Below are 27,824 nucleotides of genomic sequence, written 5' to 3' on the forward strand. Positions count from 1 at the left end.
TGTTTTACAGTTCAGGTTGGCCTGTTTAGTACTTGAATAGGAGTAATATCGCTGTATGTTAATCTAGACTAATGCCCTACCTAATCTTGAAGTTACATTTCCCACCAATGGGAAACCAAAGATATACAATTTTGGGGAGTTATTGCATGTCTAATGCAAGATTAATTGCCATATTATGAGATCCAATGCAATAATCCTGCAAAAATTACTTGTTTTCGCCCAACGTGGGGCTCGAACCCAGGACCCTGAGATTAAGAGTCTCATGCTCTACCGACTGAGCTAGCCGGGATCCCTCTTTAAAGTAGTATGCAAACTGATCGTTTTTCATTAAGAAAACCAGTTCCTGGATATTCCTCAACTCTTGTTTTTCAAGGAACTTATCATTTATAGATCCCTCAGTGGACCATATATGAAAGCCATCTGTGATTTATCTGTTCTTACTATGCAAGAAGCTTGGCAATGACAAGTTAAAAATAAAATGTATGTACATTTTAGAATGGAGAATGCGGGCATCGATCCCGCTACCTCTCGTATGCTAAGGGAGCGCTCTACCATTTGAGCTAATTCCCCTGTGTGCTCACTCAGAATAACATTTCAAAAGTAATGCTAATGCCTACCACACTTTATTTGACGTCAAATTGCCCATTACATGAGTGTTCAGTTCACTCCTAACTGATGCCTTACCTCCACTTAGGGGATGTTTTACAGTTCAGGTTGGCCTGTTTAGTACTTGAATAGGAGTAATATCGCTGTATGTTAATCTAGACTAATGCCCTACCTAATCTTGAAGTTACATTTCCCACCAATGGGAAACCAAAGATATACAATTTTTGGGAGTTATTGCATGTCTAATGCAAGATTAATTGCCATATTATGAGATCCAATGCAATAATCCTGCAAAAATTACTTGTTTTCGCCCAACGTGGGGCTCGAACCCACGACCCTGAGATTAAGAGTTTCATGCTCTACCGACTGAGCTAGCCAGGCTCCCTCTTTAAAGTATTATGCAAACTGATCGTTTTTCATTAAGAAAACCAGTTCCTGGATATTCCTCAACGCTCGTTTTTCAAGGTACTTATCATTTATAGATCCCTCAGTGGACAGAGTGTCAAGTAAAATGAGACAAAATTGAAATGGAAGTTGTGGAAATGTCATTGTGAGATTGCATAAGAACTCAAATTGCTCTCACAAGCTAACGAATACCTAAACCCTTTTGATAAAACCACTTTAGTTGTTATGATGTGACCATATATGAAAGCCATCTGTGATTTATCTGTTCTTACTATGCAACAAGCTTGGCAATGACAAGTTAAAAATAAAATGTATGTACATTTTAGAATGGAGAATGCGGGCATCGATCCCGCTACTTCTCGCATGCTAAGCGAGCGCTCTACCATTTGAGCTAATTCCCCAGTGGGCTCCCTCTGAATAACATTTCAAAAGTAATGTTAATGCCTACCACACTTTATTTGACGTCAAATTGCCCATTACATGAGTGTTCAGTTCACTCCTAACTGATGCCTTACCTCCACTTAGGGGATGTTTTACAGTTCAGGTTGGCCTGTTTAGTACTTGAATAGGAGTAATATCGCTGTATGTTAATCTAGACTAATGCCCTACCTAATCTTGAATTTACATTTCCCACCAATGGGAAACCAAAGATATACAATTTTTGGGAGTTATTGCATGTCTAATGCAAGATTAATTGCCATATTATGAGAGCCAATGAAATAATCCTGCAAAAATTACTCGTTTTTGCCCAACGTGGGGCTCGAACCCACGACCCTAAGATTAAGAGTCTCATGCTCTACCGACTGAGCTAGCCAGGCTCCCTCTTTAAAGAAGTGTGCAAACTGATCGTTTTTCATTAAGAAAACCAGTTCCTGGATATTCCTCAACTCTCGTTTTTCAAGGAACTTATCATTTATAGATCCCTCAGTGGACAGAGTGTCAAGTAAAATGAGACAAAATTGAAATGGAAGTTGTGGAAATGTCATTGTGAGATTGCATAAGAACTCAAATTGCTCTCACAAGCTAACGAATACCTAAACCCTTTTGATAAAACCCCTTTAGTTGTTATGATGTGACCATATATGAAAGCCATCTGTGATTTATCTGTTCTTACTATGCAACAAGCTTGGCAATGACAAGTTAAAAATAATATGTATGTACATTTTAGAATGGAGAATGCGGGCATCGATCCCGCTACCTCTCGCATGCTAAGCGAGCGCTCTACCATTTGAGCTAATTCCTCTGTGTGCTCCCTCAGAATAACATTTCAAAAGTAATGTTAATGCCTACCACACTTTATTTGACGTCAAATTGCCCATTACATGAGTGTTCAGTTCACTCCTAACTGATGCCTTACCTCCACTTAGGGGATGTTTTACAGTTCAGGTTGGCCTGTTTAGTACTTGAATAGGAGTAATATCGCTGTATGTTAATCTAGACTAATGCCCTACCTAATCTTGAAGTTACATTTCCCACCAATGGGAAACCAAAGATATACAATTTTTGGGAGTTATTGCATGTCTAATGCAAGATTAATTGCCATATTATGAGATCCAATGCAATAATCCTGCAAAAATTACTTGTTTTCGCCCAACGTGGGGCTCGAACCCACGACCCTGAGATTAAGAGTCGCATGCTCTACCGACTGAGCTAGCCGGGCTCCCTCTTTAAAGTAGTATGCAAACTGATCGTTTTTCATTAAGAAAACCAGTTCCTGGATATTCCTCAACTCTCGTTTTTCAAGGAACTTATCATTTATAGATCCCTCAGTGGACAGAGTGTCAAGTAAAATGAGACAAAATTGAAATGGAAGTTGTGGAAATGTCATTGTGAGATTGCATAAGAACTCAAATTGCTCTCACAAGCTAACGAATACCTAAATCCTTTTGATAAAACCCCTTTAGTTGTTATGATGTGACCATATATGAAAGCCATCTGTGATTTATCTGTTCTTACTATGCAACAAGCTTGGCAATGATAAGTTAAAAATAAAATGTATGTACATTTTAGAATGGAGAATGCGGGCATCGATCCCGCTACCTCTCGTATGCTAAGGGAGCGCTCTACCATTTGAGCTAATTCCCCTGTGTGCTCACTCAGAATAACATTTCAAAAGTAATGCTAATGCCTACCACACTTTATTTGACGTCAAATTGCCCATTACATGAGTGTTCAGTTCACTCCTAACTGATGCCTTACCTCCACTTAGGGGATGTTTTACAGTTCAGGTTGGCCTGTTTAGTACTTGAATAGGAGTAATATCGCTGTATGTTAATCTAGACTAATGCCCTACCTAATCTTGAAGTTACATTTCCCACCAATGGGAAACCAAAGATATACAATTTTTGGGAGTTATTGCATGTCTAATGCAAGATTAATTGCCATATTATGAGATCCAATGCAATAATCCTGCAAAAATTACTTGTTTTCGCCCAACGTGGGGCTCGAACTCACGACCCTGAGATTAAGAGTTTCATGCTCTACCGACTGAGCTAGCCAGGCTCCCTCTTTAAAGTAGTATGCAAACTGATCGTTTTTCATTAAGAAAACCAGTTCCTGGATATTCCTCAACGCTCGTTTTTCAAGGTACTTATCATTTATAGATCCCTCAGTGGACAGAGTGTCAAGTAAAATGAGACAAAATTGAAATGGAAGTTGTGGAAATGTCATTGTGAGATTGCATAAGAACTCAAATTGCTCTCACAAGCTAACGAATACCTAAACCCTTTTGATAAAACCACTTTAGTTGTTATGATGTGACCATATATGAAAGCCATCTGTGATTTATCTGTTCTTACTATGCAACAAGCTTGGCAATGACAAGTTAAAAATAAAATGTATGTACATTTTAGAATGGAGAATGCGGGCATCGATCCCGCTACCTCTCGCATGCTAAGCGAGCGCTCTACCATTTGAGCTAATTCCCCAGTGGGCTCCCTCTGAATAACATTTCAAAAGTAATGTTAATGCCTACCACACTTTATTTGACGTCAAATTGCCCATTACATGAGTGTTCAGTTCACTCCTAACTGATGCCTTACCTCCACTTAGGGGATGTTTTACAGTTCAGGTTGGCCTGTTTAGTACTTGAATAGGAGTAATATCGCTGTATGTTAATCTAGACTAATGCCCTACCTAATCTTGAATTTACATTTCCCACCAATGGGAAACCAAAGATATACAATTTTTGGGAGTTATTGCATGTCTAATGCAAGATTAATTGCCATATTATGAGAGCCAATGAAATAATCCTGCAAAAATTACTCGTTTTCGCCCAACGTGGGGCTCGAACCCACGACCCTAAGATTAAGAGTCTCATGCTCTACCGACTGAGCTAGCCAGGCTCCCTCTTTAAAGAAGTGTGCAAACTGATTGTTTTTCATTAAGAAAACCAGTTCCTGGATATTCCTCAACGCTCGTTTTTCAAGGAACTTATCATTTATAGATCCCTCAGTGGACAGAGTGTCAAGTAAAATGAGATAAAATTGAAATGGAAGTTGTGGAAATGTCATTGTGAGATTGCATAAGAACTCAAATTGCTCTCACAAGCTAACGAATACCTAAACCCTTTTGATAAAACCACTTTAGTTGTTATGATGTGACCATATATGAAAGCCATCTGTGATTTATCTGTTCTTACTATGCAACAAGCTTGGCAATGACAAGTTAAAAATAAAATCTATGTACATTTTAGAATGGAGAATGCGGGCATCGATCCCGCTACCTCTCGCATGCTAAGCAAGCGCTCAACCATTTGAGCTAATTCCCCTGTGGGCTCCCTCAGAATAACATTTCAAAAGTAATGTTAATGCCTACGACACTTTATTTGACGTCAAATTGCCCATTACATGAGTGTTCAGTTCACTCCTAACTGATGCCTTACCTCCACTTAGGGGATGTTTTACAGTTCAGGTTGGCCTGTTTAGTACTTGAATAGGAGTAATATCGCTGTATGTTAATCTAGACTAATGCCCTACTTAATCTTGAAGTTACATTTCCCACCAATGGGAAACCAAAGATATACAATTTTTGGGAGTTATTGCATGTCTAATGCAAGATTATCTGCCATATTATGAGATCCAATGCAATAATCCTGCAAAAATTACTCGTTTTCACCCAACGTGGGGCTCGAACCTCCGACCCTGAGATTAAGAATCTCATGCTCTACCGACTGAGCTAGCCAGGCTCCCTCTTTAAAATATTATGCAAACTGATCATTTTTCATTAAGAAAACCAGTTCCTGGATATTCCTCAACTCTTGTTTTTCAAGGAACTTATCATTTATAGATCCCTCAGTGGACAGAGTGTCAAGTAAAATGAGACAAAATTGAAATGGAAGTTGTGGAAATGTCATTGTGAGATTGCATAAGAACTCAAATTGCTCTCACAAGCTAACGAATACCTAAATCCTTTTGATAAAACCCCTTTAGTTGTTATGATGTGACCATATATGAAAGCCATCTGTGATTTATCTCTTCTTACTATGCAACAAGCTTGGCAATGATAAGTTAAAAATAAAATGTATGTACATTTTAGAATGGAGAATGCGGGCATCGATCCCGCTACCTCTCGCATGCTAAGGGAGCGCTCTACCATTTGAGCTAATTCCCCTGTGTGCTCCCTCAGAATAACATTTCAAAAGTAATGCTAATGCCTACCACACTTTATTTGACGTCAAATTGCCCATTACATGAGTGTTCAGTTCACTCCTAACTGATGCCTTACCTCCACTTAGGGGATGTTTTACAGTTCAGGTTGGCCTGTTTAGTACTTGAATAGGAGTAATATCGCTGTATGTTAATCTAGACTAATGCCCTACCTAATCTTGAAGTTACATTTCCCACCAATGGGAAACCAAAGATATACAATTTTTGGGAGTTATTGCATGTCTAATGCAAGATTAATTGCCATATTATGAGATCCAATGCAATAATCCTGCAAAAATTACTTGTTTTCGCCCAACGTGGGGCTCGAACCCACGACCCTGAGATTAAGAGTTTCATGCTCTACCGACTGAGCTAGCCAGGCTCCCTCTTTAAAGTAGTATGCAAACTGATCGTTTTTCATTAAGAAAACCAGTTCCTGGATATTCCTCAACTCTCGTTTTTCAAGGAACTTATCATTTATAGATCCCTCAGTGGACAGAGTGTCAAGTAAAATGAGACAAAATTGAAATGGAAGTTGTGGAAATGTCATTGTGAGATTGCATAAGAACTCAAATTGCTCTCACAAGCTAACAAATACCTAAACCCTTTTGATAAAACCACTTTAGTTGTTATGATGTGACCATATATGAAAGCCATCTGTGATTTATCTGTTCTTACTATGCAACAAGCTTGGCAATGACAAGTTAAAAATAAAATTTATGTACATTTTAGAATGGAGAATGCGGGCATCGATCCCGCTACCTCTCGCATGCTAAGCGAGCGCTCTACCATTTGAGCTAATTCCCCTGTGGGCTCCCTCAGAATAACATTTCAAAAGTAATGTTAATGCCTACCACACTTTATTTGACGTCAAATTGCCCATTACATGATTGTTCAGTTCACTCTTAACTGATGCCTTACCTCCACTTAGGGGATGTTTTACAGTTCAGGTTGGCCTGTTTAGTACTTGAATAGGAGTAATATCGCTGTATGTTAATCTAGACTAATGCCCTACCTAATCTTGAATTTACATTTCCCACCAATGGGAAACCAAAGATATACAATTTTTGGGAGTTATTGCATGTCTAATGCAAGATTAATTGCCATATTATGAGAGCCAATGAAATAATCCTGCAAAAATTACTCGTTTTCGCCCAACGTGGGGCTCGAACCCACGACCCTGAGATTAAGAGTCTCATGCTCTACCGACTGAGATAGCCGGGCTCTCTCTTTAAAGTAGTATGCAAACTGATCGTTTTTCATTAAGAAAACCAGTTCCTGGATATTCCTCAACTCTCGTTTTTCAAGGAACTTATCATTTATAGATCCCTCAGTGGACAGAGTGTCAAGTAAAATGAGACAAAATTGAAATGGAAGTTGTGGAAATGTCATTGTGAGATTGCATAAGAACTCAAATTGCTCTCACAAGCTAACGAATACCTAAATCCTTTTGATAAAACCCCTTTAGTTGTTATGATGTGACCATATATGAAAGCCATCTGTGATTTATCTGTTCTTACTATGCAACAAGCTTGGCAATGACAAGTTAAAAATAAAATGTATGTACATTTTAGAATGGAGAATGTGGGCATCGATCCCGCTACCTCTCGCATGCTAAGCGAGCACTCTACCATTTGAGCTAATTCCCCTGTGGGCTCCCTCAGAATAACATTCCAAAAGTAATGTTAATGCCTACCACACTTTATTTGACGTCAAATTGCCCATTACATGAGTGTTCAGTTCACTCCTAACTGATGCCTTACCTCCACTTAGGGGATGTTTTACAGTTCAGGTTGGCCTGTTTAGTACTTGAATAGGAGTAATATCGCTGTATGTTAATCTAGACTAATGCCCTACCTAATCTTGAAGTTACATTTCCCACCAATGGGAAACCAAAGATATACAATTTTTGGGAGTTATTGCATGTTTAATGCAAGATTAATTGCCATATTATGAGATCCAATGCAATAATCCTGCAAAAATTACTTGTTTTCGCCCAACGTGGGGCTCGAACCCACGACCCTGAGATTAAGAGTCTCATGCTCTACCGACTGAGCTAGCCGGGCTCCCTCTTTAAAGTAGTATGCAAACTGATCGTTTTTCATTAAGAAAACCAGTTCCTGGATATTCCTCAACTCTCGTTTTTCAAGGAACTTATCATTTATAGATCCCTCAGTGGACAGAGTGTCAAGTAAAATGAGACAAAATTGAAATGGAAGTTGTGGAAATGTCATTGTGAGATTGCATAAGAACTCAAATTGCTCTCACAAGCTAACGAATACCTAAACCCTTTTGATAAAACCACTTTGGTTGTTATGATGTTACCATATATGAAAGCCATCTGTGATTTATCTGTTCTTACTATGCAACAAGCTTGGCAATGACAAGTTAAAAATAAAATGTATGTACATTTTAGAATGGAGAATGCAGGCATCGATCCTGCTACCTCTCGCATGCTAAGCGAGCGCTCTACCATTTGAGCTAATTCCCCTGTGTGCTCCATCAGAATAACATTTCAAAAGTAATGTTAATGCCTACGACACTTTATTTGACGTCAAATTGCCCATTACATGAGTGTTCAGTTCACTCCTAACTGATGCCTTACCTCCACTTAGGGGATGTTTTACAGTTCAGGTTGGCCTGTTTAGTACTTGAATAGGAGTAATATCGCTGACTAATGCCCTACCTATCTTGAAGTTACATTTCCCACCAATGGGAAACCAAAGATATACAATTTTTGGGAGTTATTGCATGTCTAATGCAAGATTAATTGCCATATTATGAGATCCAATGCAATAATCCTGCAAAAATTACTCGTTTTCGCCCAACGTGGGGCTCGAACCCACGACCCTGAGATTAAGAGTCTCATGCTCTACCGACTGAGCTAGCCGGGCTCCCTCTTTAAAGTAGAATGCAAACTGATCGTTTTTCATTAAGAAAACCAGTTCCTGGATATTCCTCAACTCTTGTTTTTTAAGGAACTTATCATTTATAGATCCCTCAGTGGACAGAGTGTCAAGTAAAAGGAGACAAAATTGAAATGGAAGTTGTGGAAATGTCATTGTGAGATTGCATAAGAACTCAAATTGCTCTCACAAGCTAACGAATACCTAAACCCTTTTGATAAAACCCCTTTAGTTGTTATGATGTGACCATATATGAAAGCCATCTGTGATTTATCTGTTCTTACTATGCAACAAGCTTGGCAATGACAAGTTAAAAATAAAATGTATGTACATTTTAGAATGGAGAATGCGGGCATCAATCCCGCTACCTCTCGCATGCTAAGCGAGCGCTCTACCATTTGAGCTAATTCCCCTGTGTGCTCCATCAGAATAACATTTCAAAAGTAATGTTAATGCCTACGACACTTTATTTGACGTCAAATTGTCCATTACATGAGTGTTCAGTTCACTCCTAACTGATGCCTTACCTCCACTTAGGGGATGTTTTACAGTTCAGGTTGGCCTGTTTAGTACTTGAATAGGAGTAATATCGCTGACTAATGCCCTACCTAATCTTGAAGTTACATTTCCCACCAATGGGAAACCAAAGATATACAATTTTTGGGAGTTATTGCATGTCTAATGCAAGATTAATTGCCATATTATGAGATCCAATGCAATAATCCTGCAAAAATTACTCGTTTTCGCCCAACGTGGGGCTCGAACCCACGACCCTGAGATTAAGAGTCTCATGCTCTACCGACTGAGCTAGCCGGGCTGCCTCTTTAAAGTAGTATGCAAACTGATCGTTTTTCATTAAGAAAACCAGTTCCTGGATATTCCTCAACTCTTGTTTTTCAAGGAACTTATCATTTATAGATCCCTCAGTGGACCATATATGAAAGCCATCTGTGATTTATCTGTTCTTACTATGCAACAAGCTTGGCAATGACAAGTTAAAAATAAAATGTATGTACATTTTAGAATGGAGAATGCGGGCATCAATCCCGCTACCTCTCACATGCTAAGCGAGCGCTGTACCATTTGAGCTAATTCCCCTGTGTGCTCCCTCAGAATAACATTTCAAAAGTAATGTTAATGCCTACGACACTTTATTTGACGTCAAATTGCCCATTACATGAGTGTTCAGTTCACTCCTAACTGATGCCTTACCTCCACTTAGGGGATGTTTTACAGTTCAGGTTGGCCTGTTTAGTACTTGAATAGGAGTAATATCGCTGTATGTTAATCTAGACTAATGCCCTACCTAATCTTGAAGTTACATTTCCCACCAATGGGAAACCAAAGATATACAATTTTGGGGAGTTATTGCATGTCTAATGCAAGATTAATTGCCAGATTATGAGATCCAATGCAATAATCCTGCAAAAATTACTTGTTTTCGCCCAACGTGGGGCTCGAACCCAGGACCCTGAGATTAAGAGTCTCATGCTCTACCGACTGAGCTAGCCTGGATCCCTCTTTAAAGTAGTATGCAAACTGATCGTTTTTCATTAAGAAAACCAGTTCCTGGATATTCCTCAACTCTTGTTTTTCAAGGAACTTATCATTTATAGATCCCTCAGTGGACCATATATGAAAGCCATCTGTGATTTATCTGTTCTTACTATGCAAGAAGCTTGGCAATGACAAGTTAAAAATAAAATGTATGTACATTTTAGAATGGAGAATGCGGGCATCAATCCCGCTACCTCTCGCATGCTAAGCGAGCGCTCTACCATTTGAGCTAATTCCCCTGTGTGCTCCATCAGAATAACATTTCAAAAGTAATGTTAATGCCTACAACACTTTATTTGACGTCAAATTGCCCATTACATGAGTGTTCAGTTCACTCCTAACTGATGCCTTACCTCCACTTAGGGGATGTTTTACAGTTCAGGTTGGCCTGTTTAGTACTTGAATAGGAGTAATATCGCTGACTAATGCCCTACCTAATCTTGAAGTTACATTTCCCACCAATGGGAAACCAAAGATATACAATTTTTGGGAGTTATTGCATGTCTAATGCAAGATTAATTGCCATATTATGAGATCCAATGCAATAATCCTGCAAAAATTACTCGTTTTCGCCCAACGTGGGGCTCGAACCCACGACCCTGAGATTAAGAGTCTCATGCTCTACCGACTGAGCTAGCCGGGCTCCCTCTTTAAAGTAGAATGCAAACTGATCGTTTTTCATTAAGAAAACCAGTTCCTGGATATTCCTCAACTCTTGTTTTTCAAGGAACTTATCATTTATAGATCCCTCAGTGGACAGAGTGTCAAGTAAAAGGAGACAAAATTGAAATGGAAGTTGTGGAAATGTCATTGTGAGATTGCATAAGAACTCAAATTGCTCTCACAAGCTAACGAATACCTAAACCCTTTTGATAAAACCCCTTTAGTTGTTATGATGTGACCATATATGAAAGCCATCTGTGATTTATCTGTTCTTACTATGCAACAAGCTTGGCAATGACAAGTTAAAAATAAAATGTATGTACATTTTAGAATGGAGAATGCGGGCATCAATCCCGCTACCTCTCGCATGCTAAGCGAGCGCTCTACCATTTGAGCTAATTCCCCTGTGTGCTCCCTCAGAATAACATTTCAAAAGTAATGTTAATGCCTACGACACTTTATTTGACGTCAAATTGCCCATTACATGAGTGTTCAGTTCACTCCTAACTGATGCCTTACCTCCACTTAGGGGATGTTTTACAGTTCAGGTTGGCCTGTTTAGTACTTGAATAGGAGTAATATCGCTGTATGTTAATCTAGACTAATGCCCTACCTAATCTTGAAGTTACATTTCCCACCAATGGGAAACCAAAGATATACAATTTTTGGGAGTTATTGCATGTCTAATGCAAGATTAATTGCCATATTATGAGATCCAATGCAATAATCCTGCAAAAATTACTCGTTTTCGCCCAACGTGGGGCTCGAACCCAGGACCCTGAGATTAAGAGTCTCATGCTCTACCGACTGAGCTAGCCGGGCTCCCTCTTTAAAGTAGTATGCAAACTGATCGTTTTTCATTAAGAAAACCAGTTCCTGGATATTCCTCAACTCTTGTTTTTCAAGTAACTTATCATTTATAGATCCCTCAGTGGACCATATATGAAAGCCATCTGTGATTTATCTGTTCTTACTATGCAACAAGCTTGGCAATGACAAGTTAAAAATAAAATGTATGTACATTTTAGAATGGAGAATGCGGGCATCAATCCCGCTACCTCTCGCATGCTAAGCGAGCGCTCTACCATTTGAGCTAATTCCCCTGTGTGCTCCATCAGAATAACATTTCAAAAGTAATGTTAATGCCTACGACACTTTATTTGACGTCAAATTGCCCATTACATGAGTGTTCAGTTCACTCCTAACTGATGCCTTACCTCCACTTAGGGGATGTTTTACAGTTCAGGTTGGCCTGTTTAGTACTTGAATAGGAGTAATATCGCTGACTAATGCCCTACCTAATCTTGAAGTTACATTTCCCACCAATGGGAAACCAAAGATATACAATTTTTGGGAGTTATTGCATGTCTAATGCAAGATTAATTGCCATATTATGAGATCCAATGCAATAATCCTGCAAAAATTACTCGTTTTCGCCCAACATGGGCTCGAACCCACGACCCTGAGATTAAGAGTCTCATGCTCCACCGACTGAGCTAGCCGGGCTCCCTCTTTAAAGTAGAATGCAAACTGATCGTTTTTCATTAAGAAAACCAGTTCCTGGATATTCCTCGACTCTTGTTTTTCAAGGAACTTATCATTTATAGATCCCTCAGTGGACAGAGTGTCAAGTAAAAGGAGACTTAATTGAAATGGAAGTTGTGGAAATGTCATTGTGAGATTGCATAAGAACTCAAATTGCTCTCACAAGCTAACGAATACCTAAACCCTTTTGATAAAACCCCTTTAGTTGTTATGATGTGACCATATATGAAAGCCATCTGTGATTTATCTGTTCTTACTATGCAACAAGCTTGGCAATGACAAGTTAAAAATAAAATGTATGTACATTTTAGAATGGAGAATGCGGGCATCAATCCCGCTACCTCTCGCATGCTAAGCGAGCGCTCTACCATTTGAGCTAATTCCCCTTTGTGCTCCATCAGAATAACATTTCAAAAGTAATGTTAATGCCTACGACACTTTATTTGACGTCAAATTGTCCATTACATGAGTGTTCAGTTCACTCCTAACTGATGCCTTACCTCCACTTAGGGGATGTTTTACAGTTCAGGTTGGCCTGTTTAGTACTTGAATAGGAGTAATATCGCTGACTAATGCCCTACCTAATCTTGAAGTTACATTTCCCACCAATGGGAAACCAAAGATATACAATTTTTGGTAGTTATTGCATGTCTAATGCAAGATTAATTGCCATATTATGAGATCCAATGCAATAATCCTGCAAAAATTACTCGTTTTCGCCCAACGTGGGGCTCGAACCCACGACCCTGAGATTAAGAGTCTCATGCTCTACCGACTGAGCTAGCCGGGCTCCCTCTTTAAAGTAGAATGCAAACTGATCGTTTTTCATTAAGAAAACCAGTTCCTGGATATTCCTCAACTCTTGTTTTTCAAGGAACTTATAATTTATAGATCCCTCAGTGGACAGAGTGTCAAGTAAAAGGAGACAAAATTGAAATGGAAGTTGTGGAAATGTCATTGTGAGATTGCATAAGAACTCAAATTGCTCTCACAAGCTAACGAATACCTAAACCCTTTTGATAAAACCCCTTTAGTTGTTATGATGTGACCATATATGAAAGCCATCTGTGATTTATCTGTTCTTACTATGCAACAAGCTTGGCAATGACAAGTTAAAAATAAAATGTATGTACATTTTAGAATGGAGAACGCGGGCATCAATCCCGCTACCTCTCGCATGCTAAGCGAGCGCTCTACCATTTGAGCTAATTCCCCTGTGTGCTCCCTCAGAATAACATTTCAAAAGTAATGTTAATGCCTACGACACTTTATTTGATGTCAAATTGCCCATTACATGAGTGTTCAGTTCACTCCTAACTGATGCCTTACCTCCACTTAGGGGATGTTTTACAGTTCAGGTTGGCCTGTTTAGTACTTGAATAGGAGTAATATCGCTGTATGTTAATCTAGACTAATGCCCTACCTAATCTTGAAGTTACATTTCCCACCAATGGGAAACCAAAGATATACAATTTTTGGGAGTTATTGCATGTCTAATGCAAGATTAATTGCCATATTATGAGATCCAATGCAATAATCCTGCAAAAATTACTCGTTTTCGCCCAACGTGGGGCTCGAACCCACGACCCTGAGATTAAGAGTCTCATGCTCTACCGACTGAGCTAGCCGGGCTCCCTCTTTAAAGTAGTATGCAAACTGATCGTTTTTCATTAAGAAAACCAGTTCCTGGATATTCCTCAACTCTTGTTTTTCAAGGAACTTATCATTTATAGATCCCTCAGTGGACCATATATGAAAGCCATCTGTGATTTATCTGTTCTTACTATGCAACAAGCTTGGCAATGACAAGTTAAAAATAAAATGTATGTACATTTTAGAATGGAGAATGCGGGCATCAATCCCGCTACCTCTCGCATGCTAAGCGAGCGCTCTACCATTTGAGCTAATTCCCCTGTGTGCTCCCTCAGAATAACATTTCAAAAGTAATGTTAATGCCTACGACACTTTATTTGACGTCAAATTGCCCATTACATGAGTGTTCAGTTCACTCCTAACTGATGCCTTACCTCCACTTAGGGGATGTTTTACAGTTCAGGTTGGCCTGTTTAGTACTTGAATAGGAGTAATATCGCTGACTAATGCCCTACCTAATCTTGAAGTTACATTTCCCACCAATGGGAAACCAAAGATATACAATTTTTGGGAGTTATTGCATGTCTAATGCAAGATTAATTGCCATATTATGAGATCCAATGCAATAATCCTGCAAAAAGTACTCGTTTTCGCCCAACGTGGGGCTCGAACCCACGACCCTGAGATTAAGAGTCTCATGCTCTAACGACTGAGCTAGCCGGGCTCCCTCTTTAAAGTAGAATGCAAACTGATCGTTTTTCATTAAGAAAACCAGTTCCTGGATATTCCTCAACTCTTGTTTTTCAAGGAACTTATCATTTATAGATCCCTCAGTGGACAGAGTGTCAAGTAAAAGGAGACAAAATTGAAATGGAAGTTGTGGAAATGTCATTGTGAGATTGCATAAGAACTCAAATTGCTCTCACAAGCTAACGAATACCTAAACCCTTTTGATAAAACCCCTTTAGTTGTTATGATGTGACCATATATGAAAGCCATCTGTGATTTATCTGTTCTTACTATGCAACAAGCTTGGCAATGACAAGTTAAAAATAAAATGTATGTACATTTTAGAATGGAGAATGCGGGCATCGATCCCGCTACCTCTCGCATGCTAAGCGAGCGCTCTACCATTTGAGCTAATTCCCCTGTGTGCTCCCTCAGAATAACATTTCAAAAGTAATGTTAATGCCTTCCACACTTTATTTGACGTCAAATTGCCCATTACATGAGTGTTCAGTTCACTCCTAACTGATGCCTTACCTCCACTTAGGGGATGTTTTACAGTTCAGGTTGGCCTGTTTAGTACTTGAATAGGAGTAATATCGCTAACTAATGCCCTACCTAATCTTGAAGTTACATTTCCCACCAATGGGAAACCAAAGATATACAATTTTTGGGAGTTATTGCATGTCTAATGCAAGATTAATTGCCATATTATGAGATCCAATGCAATAATCCTTCAAAAATTACTCGTTTTCGCCCAACGTGGGGCTCGAACCCACGACCCTGAGATTAAGAGTCTCATGCTCTACCGACTGAGCTAGCCGGGCTGCCTCTTTAAAGTAGTATGCAAACTGATCGTTTTTCATGTAAGAAAACCAGTTCCTGGATATTCCTCAACTCTTGTTTTTCAAGGAACTTATCATTTATAGATCCCTCAGTGGACCATATATGAAAGCCATCTGTGATTTATCTGTTCTTACTATGCAACAAGCTTGGCAATGACAAGTTAAAAATAAAATGTATGTACATTTTAGAATGGAGAATGCGGGCATCAATCCCGCTACCTCTCACATGCAAAGCGAGCGCTGTACCATTTGAGCTAATTCCCCTGTGTGCTCCCTCAGAATAACATTTCAAAAGTAATGTTAATGCCTACGACACTTTATTTGACGTCAAATTGCCCATTACATGAGTGTTCAGTTCACTCCTAACTGATGCCTTACCTCCACTTAGGGGATGTTTTACAGTTCAGGTTGGCCTGTTTAGTACTTGAATAGGAGTAATATCGCTAACTAATGCCCTACCTAATCTTGAAGTTACATTTCCCACCAATGGGAAACCAAAGATATACAATTTTTGGGAGTTATTGCATGTCGAATGCAAGATTAATTGCCATATTATGAGATCCAATGCAATAATCCTTCAAAAATTACTCATTTTCGCCCAACGTGGGGCTCGAACCCACGACCCTGAGATTAAGAGTCTCATGCTCTACCGACTGAGCTAGCCGGGCTCCCTCTTTAAAGTAGAATGCAAACTGATCGTTTTTCATTAAGAAAACCAGTTCCTGGATATTCCTCAACTCTTGTTTTTCAAGGAACTTATCATTTATAGATCCCTCAGTGGACAGAGTGTCAAGTAAAAGGAGACAAAATTGAAATGGAAGTTGTGGAAATGTCATTGTGAGATTGCATAAGAACTCAAATTGCTCTCACAAGCTAACGAATACCTAAACCCTTTTGATAAAACCCCTTTAGTTGTTATGATGTGACCATATATGAAAGCCATCTGTGATTTATCTGTTCTTACTATGCAACAAGCTTGGCAATGACAAGTTAAAAATAAAATGTATGTACATTTTAGAATGGAGAATGCGGGCATCGATCCCGCTACCTCTCGCATGCTAAGCGAGCGCTCTACCATTTGAGCTAATTCCCCTGTGTGCTCCCTCAGAATAACATTTCAAAAGTAATGTTAATGCCTTCCACACTTTATTTGACGTCAAATTGCCCATTACATGAATGTTCAGTTCACTCCTAACTGATGCCTTACCTCCACTTAGGGGATGTTTTACAGTTCAGGTTGGCCTGTTTAGTACTTGAATAGGAGTAATATCGCTGTATGTTAATCTAGACTAATGCCCTACCTAATCTTGAAGTTACATTTCCCACCAATGGGAAACCAAAGATATACAATTTTTGGGAGTTATTGCATGTCTAATGCAAGATTAATTGCCATATTATGAGATCCAATGCAATAATCCTGCAAAAATTACTCGTTTTCGCCCAACGTGGGGCTCGAACCCACGACCCTGAGATTAAGAGTCTCATGCTCTACCGACTGAGCTAGCCGGGCTCCCTCTTTAAAGTAGTATGCAAACTGATCGTTTTTCATTTAGAAAACCAGTTCCTGGATATTCCTCAACTCTTGTTTTTCAAGGAACTTATCATTTATAGAACCCTCAGTGGACCATATATGAAAGCCATCTGTGATTTATCTGTTCTTACTATGCAACAAGCTTGGCAATGACAAGTTAAAAATAAAATGTATGTACATTTTAGAATGGAGAATGCGGGCATCAATCCCGCTACCTCTCGCATGCTAAGCGAGCGCTCTACCATTTGAGCTAATTCCCCTGTGTGCTCCCTCAGAATAACATTTCAAAAGTAATGTTAATGCCTACGACACTTTATTTGACGTCAAATTGCCCATTACATGAGTGTTCAGTTCACTCCTAACTGATGCCTTACCTCCACTTAGGGGATGTTTTACAGTTCAGGTTGGCCTGTTTAGTACTTGAATAGGAGTAATATCGCTGACTAATGCCCTACCTAATCTTGAAGTTACATTTCCCACCAATGGGAAACCAAAGATATACAACTTTTGGGAGTTATTGCATGTCTAATGCAAGATTAATTGCCATATTATGAGATCCAATGCAATAATCCTGCAAAAATTACTCGTTTTCGCCCAACGTGGGGCTCGAACCCAGGACCCTGAGATTAAGAGTCTCATGCTCTACCGACTGAGCTAGCCGGGCTCCCTCTTTAAAGTAGTATGCAAACTGATCGTTTTTCATTAAGAAAACCAGTTCCTGGATATTCCTCAACTCTTGTTTTTCAAGTAACTTATCATTTATAGATCCCTCAGTGGACCATATATGAAAGCCATCTGTGATTTATCTGTTCTTACTATGCAACAAGCTTGGCAATGACAAGTTAAAAATAAAATGTATGTACATTTTAGAATGGAGAATGCGGGCATCAATCCCGCTACCTCTCGCATGCTAAGCGAGCGCTCTACCATTTGAGCTAATTCCCCTGTGTGCTCCATCAGAATAACATTTCAAAAGTAATGTTAATGCCTACGACACTTTATTTGACGTCAAATTGCCCATTACATGAGTGTTCAGTTCACTCCTAACTGATGCCTTACCTCCACTTAGGGGATGTTTTACAGTTCAGGTTGGCCTGTTTAGTACTTGAATAGGAGTAATATCGCTGACTAATGCCCTACCTAATCTTGAAGTTACATTTCCCACCAATGGGAAACCAAAGATATACAATTTTTGGGAGTTATTGCATGTCTAATGCAAGATTAATTGCCATATTATGAGATCCAATGCAATAATCCTGCAAAAATTACTCGTTTTCGCCCAACATGGGCTCGAACCCACGACCCTGAGATTAAGAGTCTCATGCTCCACCGACTGAGCTAGCCGGGCTCCCTCTTTAAAGTAGAATGCAAACTGATCGTTTTTCATTAAGAAAACCAGTTCCTGGATATTCCTCAACTCTTGTTTTTCAAGGAACTTATCATTTATAGATCCCTCAGTGGACAGAGTGTCAAGTAAAAGGAGACTTAATTGAAATGGAAGTTGTGGAAATGTCATTGTGAGATTGCATAAGAACTCAAATTGCTCTCACAAGCTAACGAATACCTAAACCCTTTTGATAAAACCCCTTTAGTTGTTATGATGTGACCATATATGAAAGCCATCTGTGATTTATCTGTTCTTACTATGCAACAAGCTTGGCAATGACAAGTTAAAAATAAAATGTATGTACATTTTAGAATGGAGAATGCGGGCATCAATCCCGCTACCTCTCGCATGCTAAGCGAGCGCTCTACCATTTGAGCTAATTCCCCTTTGTGCTCCATCAGAATAACATTTCAAAAGTAATGTTAATGCCTACGACACTTTATTTGACGTCAAATTGTCCATTACATGAGTGTTCAGTTCACTCCTAACTGATGCCTTACCTCCACTTAGGGGATGTTTTACAGTTCAGGTTGGCCTGTTTAGTACTTGAATAGGAGTAATATCGCTGACTAATGCCCTACCTAATCTTGAAGTTACATTTCCCACCAATGGGAAACCAAAGATATACAATTTTTGGTAGTTATTGCATGTCTAATGCAAGATTAATTGCCATATTATGAGATCCAATGCAATAATCCTGCAAAAATTACTCGTTTTCGCCCAACGTGGGGCTCGAACCCACGACCCTGAGATTAAGAGTCTCATGCTCTACCGACTGAGCTAGCCGGGCTCCCTCTTTAAAGTAGAATGCAAACTGATCGTTTTTCATTAAGAAAACCAGTTCCTGGATATTCCTCAACTCTTGTTTTTCAAGGAACTTATAATTTATAGATCCCTCAGTGGACAGAGTGTCAAGTAAAAGGAGACAAAATTGAAATGGAAGTTGTGGAAATGTCATTGTGAGATTGCATAAGAACTCAAATTGCTCTCACAAGCTAACGAATACCTAAACCCTTTTGATAAAACCCCTTTAGTTGTTATGATGTGACCATATATGAAAGCCATCTGTGATTTATCTGTTCTTACTATGCAACAAGCTTGGCAATGACAAGTTAAAAATAAAATGTATGTACATTTTAGAATGGAGAACGCGGGCATCAATCCCGCTACCTCTCGCATGCTAAGCGAGCGCTCTACCATTTGAGCTAATTCCCCTGTGTGCTCCCTCAGAATAACATTTCAAAAGTAATGTTAATGCCTACGACACTTTATTTGATGTCAAATTGCCCATTACATGAGTGTTCAGTTCACTCCTAACTGATGCCTTACCTCCACTTAGGGGATGTTTTACAGTTCAGGTTGGCCTGTTTAGTACTTGAATAGGAGTAATATCGCTGTATGTTAATCTAGACTAATGCCCTACCTAATCTTGAAGTTACATTTCCCACCAATGGGAAACCAAAGATATACAATTTTTGGGAGTTATTGCATGTCTAATGCAAGATTAATTGCCATATTATGAGATCCAATGCAATAATCCTGCAAAAATTACTCGTTTTCGCCCAACGTGGGGCTCGAACCCACGACCCTGAGATTAAGAGTCTCATGCTCTACCGACTGAGCTAGCCGGGCTCCCTCTTTAAAGTAGTATGCAAACTGATCGTTTTTCATTAAGAAAACCAGTTCCTGGATATTCCTCAACTCTTGTTTTTCAAGGAACTTATCATTTATAGATCCCTCAGTGGACCATATATGAAAGCCATCTGTGATTTATCTGTTCTTACTATGCAACAAGCTTGGCAATGACAAGTTAAAAATAAAATGTATGTACATTTTAGAATGGAGAATGCGGGCATCAATCCCGCTACCTCTCGCATGCTAAGCGAGCGCTCTACCATTTGAGCTAATTCCCCTGTGTGCTCCCTCAGAATAACATTTCAAAAGTAATGTTAATGCCTACGACACTTTATTTGACGTCAAATTGCCCATTACATGAGTGTTCAGTTCACTCCTAACTGATGCCTTACCTCCACTTAGGGGATGTTTTACAGTTCAGGTTGGCCTGTTTAGTACTTGAATAGGAGTAATATCGCTGACTAATGCCCTACCTAATCTTGAAGTTACATTTCCCACCAATGGGAAACCAAAGATATACAATTTTTGGGAGTTATTGCATGTCTAATGCAAGATTAATTGCCATATTATGAGATCCAATGCAATAATCCTGCAAAAAGTACTCGTTTTCGCCCAACGTGGGGCTCGAACCCACGACCCTGAGATTAAGAGTCTCATGCTCTAACGACTGAGCTAGCCGGGCTCCCTCTTTAAAGTAGAATGCAAACTGATCGTTTTTCATTAAGAAAACCAGTTCCTGGATATTCCTCAACTCTTGTTTTTCAAGGAACTTATCATTTATAGATCCCTCAGTGGACAGAGTGTCAAGTAAAAGGAGACAAAATTGAAATGGAAGTTGTGGAAATGTCATTGTGAGATTGCATAAGAACTCAAATTGCTCTCACAAGCTAACGAATACCTAAACCCTTTTGATAAAACCCCTTTAGTTGTTATGATGTGACCATATATGAAAGCCATCTGTGATTTATCTGTTCTTACTATGCAACAAGCTTGGCAATGACAAGTTAAAAATAAAATGTATGTACATTTTAGAATGGAGAATGCGGGCATCGATCCCGCTACCTCTCGCATGCTAAGCGAGCGCTCTACCATTTGAGCTAATTCCCCTGTGTGCTCCCTCAGAATAACATTTCAAAAGTAATGTTAATGCCTTCCACACTTTATTTGACGTCAAATTGCCCATTACATGAGTGTTCAGTTCACTCCTAACTGATGCCTTACCTCCACTTAGGGGATGTTTTACAGTTCAGGTTGGCCTGTTTAGTACTTGAATAGGAGTAATATCGCTAACTAATGCCCTACCTAATCTTGAAGTTACATTTCCCACCAATGGGAAACCAAAGATATACAATTTTTGGGAGTTATTGCATGTCTAATGCAAGATTAATTGCCATATTATGAGATCCAATGCAATAATCCTTCAAAAATTACTCGTTTTCGCCCAACGTGGGGCTCGAACCCACGACCCTGAGATTAAGAGTCTCATGCTCTACCGACTGAGCTAGCCGGGCTGCCTCTTTAAAGTAGTATGCAAACTGATCGTTTTTCATGTAAGAAAACCAGTTCCTGGATATTCCTCAACTCTTGTTTTTCAAGGAACTTATCATTTATAGATCCCTCAGTGGACCATATATGAAAGCCATCTGTGATTTATCTGTTCTTACTATGCAACAAGCTTGGCAATGACAAGTTAAAAATAAAATGTATGTACATTTTAGAATGGAGAATGCGGGCATCAATCCCGCTACCTCTCACATGCAAAGCGAGCGCTGTACCATTTGAGCTAATTCCCCTGTGTGCTCCCTCAGAATAACATTTCAAAAGTAATGTTAATGCCTACGACACTTTATTTGACGTCAAATTGCCCATTACATGAGTGTTCAGTTCACTCCTAACTGATGCCTTACCTCCACTTAGGGGATGTTTTACAGTTCAGGTTGGCCTGTTTAGTACTTGAATAGGAGTAATATCGCTAACTAATGCCCTACCTAATCTTGAAGTTACATTTCCCACCAATGGGAAACCAAAGATATACAATTTTTGGGAGTTATTGCATGTCGAATGCAAGATTAATTGCCATATTATGAGATCCAATGCAATAATCCTTCAAAAATTACTCATTTTCGCCCAACGTGGGGCTCGAACCCACGACCCTGAGATTAAGAGTCTCATGCTCTACCGACTGAGCTAGCCGGGCTCCCTCTTTAAAGTAGAATGCAAACTGATCGTTTTTCATTAAGAAAACCAGTTCCTGGATATTCCTCAACTCTTGTTTTTCAAGGAACTTATCATTTATAGATCCCTCAGTGGACAGAGTGTCAAGTAAAAGGAGACAAAATTGAAATGGAAGTTGTGGAAATGTCATTGTGAGATTGCATAAGAACTCAAATTGCTCTCACAAGCTAACGAATACCTAAACCCTTTTGATAAAACCCCTTTAGTTGTTATGATGTGACCATATATGAAAGCCATCTGTGATTTATCTGTTCTTACTATGCAACAAGCTTGGCAATGACAAGTTAAAAATAAAATGTATGTACATTTTAGAATGGAGAATGCGGGCATCGATCCCGCTACCTCTCGCATGCTAAGCGAGCGCTCTACCATTTGAGCTAATTCCCCTGTGTGCTCCCTCAGAATAACATTTCAAAAGTAATGTTAATGCCTTCCACACTTTATTTGACGTCAAATTGCCCATTACATGAATGTTCAGTTCACTCCTAACTGATGCCTTACCTCCACTTAGGGGATGTTTTACAGTTCAGGTTGGCCTGTTTAGTACTTGAATAGGAGTAATATCGCTGTATGTTAATCTAGACTAATGCCCTACCTAATCTTGAAGTTACATTTCCCACCAATGGGAAACCAAAGATATACAATTTTTGGGAGTTATTGCATGTCTAATGCAAGATTAATTGCCATATTATGAGATCCAATGCAATAATCCTGCAAAAATTACTCGTTTTCGCCCAACGTGGGGCTCGAACCCACGACCCTGAGATTAAGAGTCTCATGCTCTACCGACTGAGCTAGCCAGGCTCCCTCTTTAAAGTAGTATGCAAACTGATCGTTTTTCATTTAGAAAACCAGTTCCTGGATATTCCTCAACTCTTGTTTTTCAAGGAACTTATCATTTATAGAACCCTCAGTGGACCATATATGAAAGCCATCTGTGATTTATCTGTTCTTACTATGCAACAAGCTTGGCAATGACAAGTTAAAAATAAAATGTATGTACATTTTAGAATGGAGAATGCGGGCATCAATCCCGCTACCTCTCGCATGCTAAGCGAGCGCTCTACCATTTGAGCTAATTCCCCTGTGTGCTCCCTCAGAATAACATTTCAAAAGTAATGTTAATGCCTACGACACTTTATTTGACGTCAAATTGCCCATTACATGAGTGTTCAGTTCACTCCTAACTGATGCCTTACCTCCACTTAGGGGATGTTTTACAGTTCAGGTTGGCCTGTTTAGTACTTGAATAGGAGTAATATCGCTGACTAATGCCCTACCTAATCTTGAAGTTACATTTCCCACCAATGGGAAACCAAAGATATACAACTTTTGGGAGTTATTGCATGTCTAATGCAAGATTAATTGCCATATTATGAGATCCAATGCAATAATCCTGCAAAAATTACTCGTTTTCGCCCAACGTGGCGCTCGAACCCACGACCCTGAGATTAAGAGTCTCATGCTCTACCGACTGAGCTAGCCGGGCTCCCTCTTTAAAGTAGAATGCAAACTGATTGTTTTTCATTAAGAAAACCAGTTCCTGGATATTCCTCAACTCTTGTTTTTCAAGGAACTTATCATTTATAGATCCCTCAGTGGACAGAGTGTCAAGTAAAAGGAGACAAAATTGAAATGGAAGTTGTGGAAATGTCATTGTGAGATTGTATAAGAACTCAAATTGCTCTCACAAGCTAACGAATACCTAAACCCTTTTGATAAAACCCCTTTAGTTGTTATGATGTGACCATATATGAAAGCCATCTGTGATTTATCTGTTCTTACTATGCAACAAGCTTGACAATGACAAGTTAAAAATAAAATGTATGTACATTTTAGAATGGAGAATGCGGGCATCAATCCCGCTACCTCTCGCATGCTAAGCGAGCGCTCTACCATTTGAGCTAATTCCCCTGTGTGCTCACTCAGAATAACATTTCAAAAGTAATGTTAATGCCTACGACACTTTATTTGACGTCAAATTGCCCATTACATGAGTGTTCAGTTCACTCCTAACTGATGCCTTACCTCCACTTAGGGGATGTTTTACAGTTCAGGTTGGCCTGTTTAGTACTTGAATAGGAGTAATATCGCTGTATGTTAATCTAGACTAATGCCCTACCTAATCTTGAAGTTACATTTCCCACCAATGGGAAACCAAAGATATACAATTTTTGGGAGTTATTGCATGTCTAATGCAAGATTAATTGCCATATTATGAGATCCAATGCAATAATCCTGCAAAAATTACTCGTTTTCGCCCAACGTGGGGCTCGAACCCAGGACCCTGAGATTAAGAGTCTCATGCTCTACCGACTGAGCTAGCCGGGCTCCCTCTTTAAAGTAGTATGCAAACTGATCGTTTTTCATTAAGAAAACCAGTTCCTGGATATTCCTCAAATCTTGTTTTTCAAGGAACTTATCATTTATAGATCCCTCAGTGGACCATATATGAAAGCCATCTGTGATTTATCTGTTCTTACTATGCAACAAGCTTGGCAATGACAAGTTAAAAATAAAATGTATGTACATTTTTGAATGGAGAATGCGAGCATCAATCCCGCTACCTCTCGCATGCTAAGCGAGCGCTCTACCATTTGAGCTAATTCCCCTGTGTGCTCCCTCAGAATAACATTTCAAAAGTAATGTTAATGCCTACGACACTTTATTTGACGTCAAATTGCCCATTACATGAGTGTTCAGTTCACTCCTAACTGATGCCTTACCTCCACTTAGGGGATGTTTTACAGTTCAGGTTGGCCTGTTTAGTACTTGAATAGGAGTAATATCGCTGACTAATGCCCTACCTAATCTTGAAGTTACATTTCCCACCAATGGGAAACCAAAGATATACAATTTTTGGGAGTTATTGCATGTCTAATGCAAGATTAATTGCCATATTATGAGATCCAATGCAATAATCCTGCAAAAATTACTCGTTTTCGCCCAACCATGGGGCTCGAACCCACGACCCTGAGATTAAGAGTCTCATGCTGTACCGACTGAGCTAGCCGGGCTCCCTCTTTAAAGTAGAATGCAAACTGATCGTTTTTCATTAAGAAAACCAGTTCCTGGATATTCCTCAACTCTTGTTTTTCAAGGAACTTATCATTTATAGATCCCTCAGTGGACAGAGTGTCAAGTAAAAGGAGACAAAATTGAAATGGAAGTTGTGGAAATGTCATTGTGAGATTGCATAGGAACTCAAATTGCTCTCACAAGCTAACGAATACCTAAACCCTTTTGATAAAACCCCTTTAGTTGTTATGATGGGACCATATATGAAAGCCATCTGTGATTTATCTGTTCTTACTATGCAACAAGCTTGGCAATGACAAGTTAAAAATAAAATGTATGTACATTTTAGAATGGAGAATGCGGGCATCGATCCCGCTACCTCTCGCATGCTAAGCGAGCGCTCTACCATTTGAGCTAATTCCCCTGTGTGCTCCCTCAGAATAACATTTCAAAAGTAATGTTAATGCCTTCCACACTTTATTTGACGTCAAATTGCCCATTACATGAGTGTTCAGTTCACTCCTAACTGATGCCTTACCTCCACTTAGGGGATGTTTTACAGTTCAGGTTGGCCTGTTTAGTACTTGAATAGGAGTAATATCGCTGTATGTTAATCTAGACTAATGCCCTACCTAATCTTGAAGTTACATTTCCCACCAATGGGAAACCAAAGATATACAATTTTTGGGAGTTATTGCATGTCTAATGCAACATTAATTGCCATATTATGAGATCCAATGCAATAATCCTGCAAAAATTACTCGTTTTCGCCCAACGTGGGGCTCTAACCCACGACCCTGAGATTAAGAGTCTCATGCTCTATCGACTGAGCTAGCCGGGTTCCCTCTTTAAAATAGTATGCAAACTGATCGTTTTTCATTAAGAAAACCAGTTCCTGGATATTCCTCAACTCTTGTTTTTCAAGGAACTTATCATTTATAGATCCCTCAGTGGACCATATATGAAAGCCATCTGTGATTTATCTGTTCTTACTATGCAACAAGCTTGGCAATGACAAGTTAAAAATAAAATGTATGTACATTTTAGAATGGAGAATGCGGGCATCAATCCCGCTACCTCTCGCATGCTAAGCGAGCGCTCTACCATTTGAGCTAATTCCCCTGTGTGCTCCCTCAGAATAACATTTCAAAAGTAATGTTAATGCCTACGACACTTTATTTGACGTCAAATTGCCCATTACATGAGTGTTCAGTTCACTCCTAACTGATGCCTTACCTCCACTTAGGGCAGGGGTGCCCAAACCAGTCCTGGCGGGCCGTATCCATGCCAGATTTTTGGGATATCCCCATCTGGGGATCACGGTTCGATCCCCGGCACCGGCGGCAGATTAGCCCAGCACCAGGTGACTCTGGGAAATAGCTGGCGCCGCGGCTAGGGCGGCTGACTCCGGAATCTGGAGATTTTTTTATTTAAGGTTTTTGTAGAGCGCGTAGTAACCCTCGAGCATCCCAGAGATCAGGGTTCGATTCCCGGCACCGGCCGCAGATTAGCCCAGCACCACGTGACTCTGGGAAATAGCTGGCGCCGCGGCTAGGGAGGCTGACTCCGGAATCTGGAGATCACGGTTCGATCCCCGGCACCGGCCGCAGATTAGCCCAGCACCAGGTGACTCTGGGAAATAGCTGGCGCCGCGGCTAGGGCGGCTGACTCCGGAATCTGGAGATTTTTTTATTTAAGGTTTTTGTAGAGCGCGTAGTAACCCTCGAGCATCCCAGAGATCAGGGTTCGATCCCCGGCACCGGCCGCAGATTAGCCCAGCACCACGTGACTCTGGGAAATAGCTGGCGCCGCGGCTAGGGCGGCTGACTCTGGAATCTGGGGATCACGGTTCGATCCCCGGCACCGGCGGCAGATTAGCCCAGCACCATGTGACTCTGGGCAATAGCTTGCTTAATCTTCCCAACGGCCCCTAGCGCCTAGAGACCCTTACGGGTGATTGTGCGCCTTACAAATGTGGATTATTATTATTATTATTATTATTATTATTTGGGCCGATTCCGATCCGGTTCGTAAAAGCACATCTGCCCGAATCTGTCGGACAACCACGTACGCCCGGGAGAGGACTGCCCGGGACCCGTGGAGCCCGTCCTGGTCACTCTGACCTGCCATCGGCCTGGAGAAGGGAGCGCCGGACGCCCGGGGGGAGGACTGCCCGGGACCCGTGGAGCCCGTCCTGGGCACTCTGACCTGCCGTCTGCCCGGGGAAGGGAGCCCCGGACGCCCGGGGGGAGGACTGTCCGGGACCCATGGAGCCCGTCCTGGGCACTCTGACCTGCCGACGGCCCGGGGAAGGGAGCCCCGGACGCCCGGGGGAGGACTGCCCGGGACCCGTGGAACTCGTCCTGGGCACTCTGACATGCCGCTGACCCGGGGAAGGGAACCCCGGACGCCCAGGAGCCGTGGAGCCCGTCCTGGGCACTCTGACAAGCCGTCGGACCGGGGAAGGGAGCCCCGGACGCCCGGGACCCGTGGAGCCTGTCCTGGGAACTCCGGCATGCCGTTGGC

General features: G+C 40.4%; 34 non-coding genes across 34 annotated transcripts; all 34 read right to left on the bottom strand.

The window, feature by feature from the left end:
• Positions 1-914: 914 nt before the first annotated feature.
• On the bottom strand, positions 915-987 carry TRNAK-CUU (transfer RNA lysine (anticodon CUU)). Its single transcript has one exon. It is a non-coding gene; the product is annotated as a tRNA-Lys (tRNA).
• Positions 988-1,756: 769 nt separating this feature from the next.
• Positions 1,757-1,829, bottom strand: TRNAK-CUU (transfer RNA lysine (anticodon CUU)). Its single transcript has one exon. It is a non-coding gene; the product is annotated as a tRNA-Lys (tRNA).
• A 769-nt stretch (positions 1,830-2,598) lies between these two features.
• On the bottom strand, positions 2,599-2,671 carry TRNAK-CUU (transfer RNA lysine (anticodon CUU)). The gene has a single exon. It is a non-coding gene; the product is annotated as a tRNA-Lys (tRNA).
• Positions 2,672-3,865: 1,194 nt separating this feature from the next.
• Positions 3,866-3,938, bottom strand: TRNAA-AGC (transfer RNA alanine (anticodon AGC)). Its single transcript has one exon. It is a non-coding gene; the product is annotated as a tRNA-Ala (tRNA).
• Positions 3,939-4,282: 344 nt separating this feature from the next.
• Positions 4,283-4,355, bottom strand: TRNAK-CUU (transfer RNA lysine (anticodon CUU)). The gene has a single exon. It is a non-coding gene; the product is annotated as a tRNA-Lys (tRNA).
• Positions 4,356-5,966: 1,611 nt separating this feature from the next.
• TRNAK-CUU (transfer RNA lysine (anticodon CUU)) lies at positions 5,967-6,039 on the bottom strand. Its single transcript has one exon. It is a non-coding gene; the product is annotated as a tRNA-Lys (tRNA).
• Positions 6,040-6,391: 352 nt separating this feature from the next.
• Positions 6,392-6,464, bottom strand: TRNAA-AGC (transfer RNA alanine (anticodon AGC)). Its single transcript has one exon. It is a non-coding gene; the product is annotated as a tRNA-Ala (tRNA).
• A 344-nt stretch (positions 6,465-6,808) lies between these two features.
• TRNAK-CUU (transfer RNA lysine (anticodon CUU)) lies at positions 6,809-6,881 on the bottom strand. The gene has a single exon. It is a non-coding gene; the product is annotated as a tRNA-Lys (tRNA).
• Positions 6,882-7,650: 769 nt separating this feature from the next.
• TRNAK-CUU (transfer RNA lysine (anticodon CUU)) lies at positions 7,651-7,723 on the bottom strand. Its single transcript has one exon. It is a non-coding gene; the product is annotated as a tRNA-Lys (tRNA).
• A 352-nt stretch (positions 7,724-8,075) lies between these two features.
• On the bottom strand, positions 8,076-8,148 carry TRNAA-AGC (transfer RNA alanine (anticodon AGC)). Its single transcript has one exon. It is a non-coding gene; the product is annotated as a tRNA-Ala (tRNA).
• Positions 8,149-8,478: 330 nt separating this feature from the next.
• On the bottom strand, positions 8,479-8,551 carry TRNAK-CUU (transfer RNA lysine (anticodon CUU)). Its single transcript has one exon. It is a non-coding gene; the product is annotated as a tRNA-Lys (tRNA).
• A 756-nt stretch (positions 8,552-9,307) lies between these two features.
• On the bottom strand, positions 9,308-9,380 carry TRNAK-CUU (transfer RNA lysine (anticodon CUU)). The gene has a single exon. It is a non-coding gene; the product is annotated as a tRNA-Lys (tRNA).
• Positions 9,381-10,690: 1,310 nt separating this feature from the next.
• On the bottom strand, positions 10,691-10,763 carry TRNAK-CUU (transfer RNA lysine (anticodon CUU)). The gene has a single exon. It is a non-coding gene; the product is annotated as a tRNA-Lys (tRNA).
• A 769-nt stretch (positions 10,764-11,532) lies between these two features.
• Positions 11,533-11,605, bottom strand: TRNAK-CUU (transfer RNA lysine (anticodon CUU)). The gene has a single exon. It is a non-coding gene; the product is annotated as a tRNA-Lys (tRNA).
• Positions 11,606-13,045: 1,440 nt separating this feature from the next.
• Positions 13,046-13,118, bottom strand: TRNAK-CUU (transfer RNA lysine (anticodon CUU)). The gene has a single exon. It is a non-coding gene; the product is annotated as a tRNA-Lys (tRNA).
• A 769-nt stretch (positions 13,119-13,887) lies between these two features.
• Positions 13,888-13,960, bottom strand: TRNAK-CUU (transfer RNA lysine (anticodon CUU)). The gene has a single exon. It is a non-coding gene; the product is annotated as a tRNA-Lys (tRNA).
• A 612-nt stretch (positions 13,961-14,572) lies between these two features.
• On the bottom strand, positions 14,573-14,645 carry TRNAK-CUU (transfer RNA lysine (anticodon CUU)). Its single transcript has one exon. It is a non-coding gene; the product is annotated as a tRNA-Lys (tRNA).
• A 352-nt stretch (positions 14,646-14,997) lies between these two features.
• On the bottom strand, positions 14,998-15,070 carry TRNAA-AGC (transfer RNA alanine (anticodon AGC)). Its single transcript has one exon. It is a non-coding gene; the product is annotated as a tRNA-Ala (tRNA).
• A 331-nt stretch (positions 15,071-15,401) lies between these two features.
• TRNAK-CUU (transfer RNA lysine (anticodon CUU)) lies at positions 15,402-15,474 on the bottom strand. Its single transcript has one exon. It is a non-coding gene; the product is annotated as a tRNA-Lys (tRNA).
• A 613-nt stretch (positions 15,475-16,087) lies between these two features.
• On the bottom strand, positions 16,088-16,160 carry TRNAK-CUU (transfer RNA lysine (anticodon CUU)). The gene has a single exon. It is a non-coding gene; the product is annotated as a tRNA-Lys (tRNA).
• Positions 16,161-16,512: 352 nt separating this feature from the next.
• TRNAA-AGC (transfer RNA alanine (anticodon AGC)) lies at positions 16,513-16,585 on the bottom strand. The gene has a single exon. It is a non-coding gene; the product is annotated as a tRNA-Ala (tRNA).
• A 344-nt stretch (positions 16,586-16,929) lies between these two features.
• TRNAK-CUU (transfer RNA lysine (anticodon CUU)) lies at positions 16,930-17,002 on the bottom strand. Its single transcript has one exon. It is a non-coding gene; the product is annotated as a tRNA-Lys (tRNA).
• A 612-nt stretch (positions 17,003-17,614) lies between these two features.
• On the bottom strand, positions 17,615-17,687 carry TRNAK-CUU (transfer RNA lysine (anticodon CUU)). The gene has a single exon. It is a non-coding gene; the product is annotated as a tRNA-Lys (tRNA).
• A 1,440-nt stretch (positions 17,688-19,127) lies between these two features.
• TRNAK-CUU (transfer RNA lysine (anticodon CUU)) lies at positions 19,128-19,200 on the bottom strand. Its single transcript has one exon. It is a non-coding gene; the product is annotated as a tRNA-Lys (tRNA).
• Positions 19,201-19,969: 769 nt separating this feature from the next.
• On the bottom strand, positions 19,970-20,042 carry TRNAK-CUU (transfer RNA lysine (anticodon CUU)). Its single transcript has one exon. It is a non-coding gene; the product is annotated as a tRNA-Lys (tRNA).
• A 612-nt stretch (positions 20,043-20,654) lies between these two features.
• Positions 20,655-20,727, bottom strand: TRNAK-CUU (transfer RNA lysine (anticodon CUU)). The gene has a single exon. It is a non-coding gene; the product is annotated as a tRNA-Lys (tRNA).
• Positions 20,728-21,079: 352 nt separating this feature from the next.
• On the bottom strand, positions 21,080-21,152 carry TRNAA-AGC (transfer RNA alanine (anticodon AGC)). Its single transcript has one exon. It is a non-coding gene; the product is annotated as a tRNA-Ala (tRNA).
• Positions 21,153-21,483: 331 nt separating this feature from the next.
• Positions 21,484-21,556, bottom strand: TRNAK-CUU (transfer RNA lysine (anticodon CUU)). The gene has a single exon. It is a non-coding gene; the product is annotated as a tRNA-Lys (tRNA).
• A 613-nt stretch (positions 21,557-22,169) lies between these two features.
• Positions 22,170-22,242, bottom strand: TRNAK-CUU (transfer RNA lysine (anticodon CUU)). The gene has a single exon. It is a non-coding gene; the product is annotated as a tRNA-Lys (tRNA).
• A 352-nt stretch (positions 22,243-22,594) lies between these two features.
• Positions 22,595-22,667, bottom strand: TRNAA-AGC (transfer RNA alanine (anticodon AGC)). The gene has a single exon. It is a non-coding gene; the product is annotated as a tRNA-Ala (tRNA).
• Positions 22,668-23,011: 344 nt separating this feature from the next.
• TRNAK-CUU (transfer RNA lysine (anticodon CUU)) lies at positions 23,012-23,084 on the bottom strand. The gene has a single exon. It is a non-coding gene; the product is annotated as a tRNA-Lys (tRNA).
• A 612-nt stretch (positions 23,085-23,696) lies between these two features.
• On the bottom strand, positions 23,697-23,769 carry TRNAK-CUU (transfer RNA lysine (anticodon CUU)). The gene has a single exon. It is a non-coding gene; the product is annotated as a tRNA-Lys (tRNA).
• Positions 23,770-24,538: 769 nt separating this feature from the next.
• On the bottom strand, positions 24,539-24,611 carry TRNAK-CUU (transfer RNA lysine (anticodon CUU)). The gene has a single exon. It is a non-coding gene; the product is annotated as a tRNA-Lys (tRNA).
• A 1,038-nt stretch (positions 24,612-25,649) lies between these two features.
• Positions 25,650-25,722, bottom strand: TRNAA-AGC (transfer RNA alanine (anticodon AGC)). Its single transcript has one exon. It is a non-coding gene; the product is annotated as a tRNA-Ala (tRNA).
• Positions 25,723-27,824: the final 2,102 nt, after the last annotated feature.

Source organism: Lissotriton helveticus, chromosome 1_2 (genome assembly GCF_964261635.1).
Source record: "Lissotriton helveticus chromosome 1_2, aLisHel1.1, whole genome shotgun sequence".
Taxonomy (NCBI): domain Eukaryota; kingdom Metazoa; phylum Chordata; class Amphibia; order Caudata; family Salamandridae; genus Lissotriton; species Lissotriton helveticus.